A 6,000-nucleotide genomic window follows, 5' to 3' on the forward strand; every position below is an offset into this window, starting at 1 on the left:
TCAAATCAACTCTAAAATTCATAACAATTCCAAAAACAATCTGTTTCTAAATCTGACTTCGATTCTACAATATCTACGGTAGTAGAAACACCATATCCAAATCATATTCAATTCTGACAACATCATAAAATCAAATCTTGTCTAAACGTAATAAAACTTAAGTCCGTGCGTAGCCTGCGTTGATAGTACCACAGTACCGAAGTCGGATTTCAATTCAGGTAGACGGTTTACTCGTAAATCAATTTCTAAAGAAAAGAACAAAGCTTTTCCCTAAACCCTCGATTTCTTTCCCCCTTTTTCTGAAGATTACGCATGCTGATATATATATATATATATTTATATATATATATATATATATATATATATATATATATATATATATACATCTCACGCATTCCAAGAGACAAGTGGCAATTCGACCAATTGCATGCCGCGCGCATATGCGCCGGCAGTTCTGCCCGGCTGCTACTGCCTCTCGCGCATATGCGCCCACTTGCCCGCGCATATGCGCCAAAGCCCCTGGATGTCCCGCGCATGTGCGCGCAATGAAGTCGCGCATGTGCGCGAGACTTTTTGCTCGGCATTCGTTGGCTAGCGCATATGCGCGACACACCTCCGCGCATATGTGCCCAACCTACTGGACCTCCCGCGCATATGCGCCAGCATCTTCGCGCATATGCGCCACTGGTTCTGGCCTTGCTGCGCATGTGCGCGCATTATCTCGCGCATGTGCGCGCAAGCTTCGGCCAGCTCCGCGCATGTGCGCCAATCCATACAGCGCATGTGCGCGAGGCTCTTTCTTGGCACACACATTTACACCTTTCTCATGTGTTCTAGTCCGATCCGTTCCGTCTATAATCATCTCGATTAATTCTATAAATCATTTCAGATTAATCTCCATTTAAAGTAATCATATCCAAATCATTCCAGATTACGGTAATTAAATTCTCGGGCATTACATTTCTCCCCCTCTTAGATCTGAGTTCGTCCCCGAACTCACCAATCATCAACCCAAATCTATCAGAAGAACTGTATAACAGAGTTTAACATCCAAACTCATTTCACTAGCTGAATCAATCCCATATTACTGGCTATACAACACCCGTATACGCCAATTGCAATCCATAACAAAGCAATACCACCTGTAGTTGCTATTCCATCTGTTTATTCCAGTTAAGGACATATTCCATCTTCGGCTCCAAATACCAATCGTCATCATCTGACATTGGTTTCTTATATCTATTCCTTCAGATAACTAGTGCTAACATCCAGTATTAGAGTTCTATCACTATCTTTCAATGTCTGACTACTACATGCTGACTACCTGTCAGTCTGTAACAAGTCTGAGAGAAACAGCTGATGATATAACCTACCATAAGTGCAAACTTCATCCCAATCACATCAATCTGATTATTTCTTTGACAGTGATCTCTGTCTTCTAGTTTTGTTGGTACATCTTCTTATACAACCTACTAGATATAGATTGAACAATCTGTCAATCACAATCATCTCATATCTCTAGCTGAAGAAAGATAGCGGAAATTTTATCACAAAAGTCGTAGAAATGTACTCCCATTTCTATTCAGGAATATACTAAGTCGGAAATCATCTTCTGATTCCTAGCTTTCTGGCTTCTTTTGTTAGCGATTCAGACATATCAGTACCATTTCTACCAACCTTACAACATAAATTGCTGTCCTAAACTGATCTCATCTGTCTATACCAACACTATCTGTTCGAATCTCATACATTCTGAACCATCTGAATGAAACTGAATCCCTTACTGTGCATTTCTGACATACCTGAGATTTCAGATTCGAACTATGCTGTACAAAATCAGTTAATAACATAAAATAAATAAGAATTACCTACCTGGTATTCGGCTCTGGCTATCCATATCAAAAGCTGGAAACAATTCTGAAACATTCTGATATCACACAATAACCAAACCCATAGAAAACGCAAAATCATACAGATGTTATATTGATCTGATCAACAAAATACAGGTCTGAAAATTCTGATCACCGTTCGGGACTACTAAATTTTCCACAAACAACTCTGATACAATTGGAACTGCATAGTATCACACACTGAATAATAATTACAATAACATCAAATCAAACTCAGAATAGAAATGTCCTATGCTGATCTAGTGAGTTTAAGAAACTCATAACATAATAGATTCTGGCTGGCTGACCAATCTTCATACTGCCCAGATCAACTGCTTTATCTCATCTGCAATTAGAATATACTCCCAAACAATATAAGATGTCTCAAATACTGATTTAGAATCATAACAATACTCAGCAGATGTAAATCAACACAAGAAGAAGATAATCAAAATAAGATAATCTGTCCAAATCAGATAAGAAAGTTCTGACATATCTGACATTCTGCTAATTCTGACATTCCTGATACCGCATAGTCTGCATATAAACCTGTATCAATAACTGCATTCGGATCCATACCTGACCCATTGCTGTATACAATAATCACAGTTCTCGTAATATTTAACCCAGTCTTCAAATATTCACTATACACTCAGATGCTGTGGATATATCCCGACATCATAGATATAACAAGCATAATTCTTCAAAATACCCCTTAAGAGATAATCTGTCAATCTAGAAACAGAACTAAAATGTCTTCAAGAGAAATACACAATCAACTGGATTCCTTCGCCCATACTTTAATCTGTCAATTCTTTCAATTCTTTCTGATAGAGAACCCATCTGACATCTTACCTAAGCAAACACCAGTTAACTATTACATTACGGGCAAATCTGTCACCGTTAGACTCGATTTCAGTATATCTACCAAACACATAAGGATACCATCTGTTCCTTTCTGTGCTAATCGAGTCATAACAGTACAATGATCTAAGGAATCTGGATCTAGAATCCTCATTTCTCAACTAACTCTGGTCTTAATCTTACTATTTTTGAAACACATCCTACGATATTTCTGTACTTGTTTAGCATTACATGTCAATAATGAAATCGAAATCATATAACACAAGTACCTCATAATCTAGCCCAATCCCGGGTTCACCTCATTGTAGTATATAACATGTCACAGAGATCTTTGATATCAACACATTCCTCAACAACCAAGGAATTACTACTACCGTATACCCAGACCCAACAGATACAGCATATCTCCATACTACTCATTCACAGATACTCATAAAGAATGCATTAGTATATGTCAATACGTATGCCATATAATCATAAATAATGGTACCTGTTGTAAATTCTGGGTCTGTTCTTCTGTCATTACCACCAATGACTGTGCTCTTTAAGATCTTCGAAAATGTTTCTGAGGACAAACTTTAGCAAAGTGTCCCGTCTGCTTACAGATATTGTACTTCCCAAGCACTCCTTGGCATTGCTCTGAGGAATGTCTCCCTCCGCAAGTCCTACAATATACTCCTGTATAGCTCGGGCTGGAACCACTGGAACTAGAGGAACCATTTCCTACTTTCTTGAACGGTTTCTTTTGAGCTTTCAATGGTTCTTTCTTTTTATCACTGCTGCTGCCAATCTCGACTCTAGAAGGCAGTTGCTGTGGATTCGGAGTTGGAAGATCATACGAAACTTCATGTTGTCCTGTCAGAACCGTTTCCACTTTTTTTAGCTCTATTCAAAGTATCAGCAAAACTACTTGATTGCTTCACATTCACCAATGTACGTATTTCTGGATTCAATCCCTGAATGAACTGACTAGAAATAGCATCATCATTTCTAGCCACAAGAGGAGCAAAACGTAGAAGTGTGAAGAAATGTGCCAAGTACTCTTCAATACTCATCTGGCCTTGTCTCAGGTTTGCAAATTCTGCACTTCTGTCCTCTCTATATGACACGGGGAAAAATCTTTGATAAAACTCAAACTTGAAAATCTTCCACGTAATCACTGAACGACTCTGCTCTAAAGCTCCTTTGGTGAGTAACCACCATCTTCTGGCAGTCTCATGCAATTGGTTCTCAATAAGCCTAATTCTACACTCATCTGTGAAATTTAGGAATTCAAAAACATTTCTATTTCTTCAAGCCACTTCTCACAATCTGCTGGCGTCTCATTTCCCTTCAGAACTGGCGGCTGAAACGACTGAAACCTCTGAAACTGTGTTTCCATCTGAATCTCTGCCAACTTAGTTTCCATCGGAGTCGCTGACACATCTATCTGCGGTTCTGGTATATATGGCTGCTCATACGAAGTACTGCCTGTTTCCACAATCCTTCGGGGAGGTACATCTGATTACCACAACATTAGTAACCCAATAATACAAATCTGTGCCAATCTTTTCTGATCATGATCATCTTACTGCTGATCATGAATCCGATCTGATTCATATTCAAGAATACATAATACCAATTCAAATCATATAATCAGGTAAGCTTGTATCTTAAAGCAGTAACATATAGTGTCATGCTAGCATCACAATGTCAATCAATATGAAAATTAATCTCATGCTAGCACACACATGCAAGGAAAGAAAATTCATCTACCCCGCTCATTCTCTTCTATCTCAATCTAAGTCAATCTAAAAAAAATATCTATCAGTTCTGACTATCTCAATCTAAAGATCTATCTCTAAAGGATCTTAGCTCTGATACCACCTGTTGTGGGGACCCGGACGCTAATCATTTTCTTAATCATCATTGGGATTTAATTATCAATTAAGATAAAACAGGGTCTAAAAATTTTTCTTTTTAATATACAATTGCGGAAGGTAATGGAATCTAAATACTATACATATCTGTATAAAATACATTTCAGTATTAAATGTACAATAATCTAATCTAAGGTTCAACTACTAAAGTCAAGTAATAAAACCAAGTCTACTGTAAGTCCGGAATCACCACGCTAAACTCGTCTTCTCTTATCATCTTCTTGACCCCGATCCTTCCCCACCTGTTGTCATGCACACATACAAAACAAGACAACAGCCGGATAACTCCGGTGAGAATAAATCCCAGTATAAGACATGGTACGCATGTATATAAACAAACTAATTCATAAAATATGCCATCATGTATGAAAACCATATATTTCATAATCTACGAAATCTAATCAAATAAGCATGCAACTCAAATCAGGTAAACATGCATAAAACAATCTAAATCATACAAACATGCTATCATGCCTGAAAGCAATAACGATGGGCCCCATGATCTAGGAACCACATCCATATAAGCATGCAGTCCTAATCAAATCATGTCTAGACTTGACTCGACTAGAACTCTAGGGATCCCGTGATGAATAAGACGTCAATGCCTGTTACCTACTCAACCGATCGTGGTAACCGTACGTCTTATTCCTAGACTTCGGTTCGAGCTGTATCAACGGATGCAATAGGAGTAATACTTGCTCCAAAGTTGAGATACACCGAACGTCTAGAAGTCTGACAATGACTGTCAAGACTTTCCTATCTTAAATGCAATGAATAACAATCTGTAACAAAGCATAATCATATTCATAGCTGAATATGACAATAATCACATACATTTGAATACCATGCTAAAATCAAAACATAAACAAGAATATAGTATGTGATTTATTGGGCAACTCAAGGATGGTCTCGATTGAGTTGTTTCTTCCCGAATATCACATGAATTATACCTTTGTCTTCCTGATCTGATGAAGACGACGTCTCGAAGTCGAACTTGTCCATATCTGATCTGAAATGACAATAACCAATACACTGTATCAATGTGTAGCTCAAAACACAATCTGTTCTGATCAATACCCAATTCAGTACAAAATCTGATCACATCAACAATATCACGAGTAACAGAAACCAATACTGAATCTGATCAATCTGTACCAACTGATGTTTAGACGGCATAACACTACAGTCTTGTAACCCCGTCAGTCTTAACATCACAATTACACTACCAGAATTCCTAATAAATCTCAGTACAATCTATAACTTAAGTATCTGTACACTTTAAAATGAATAACAGCATAATTCTGATAGCAATCTCAATCAAATCAACT

This window comes from Primulina eburnea, chromosome 16 (genome assembly GCF_022965805.1).
Source record: "Primulina eburnea isolate SZY01 chromosome 16, ASM2296580v1, whole genome shotgun sequence".
Lineage (NCBI taxonomy): Eukaryota > Viridiplantae > Streptophyta > Magnoliopsida > Lamiales > Gesneriaceae > Primulina > Primulina eburnea.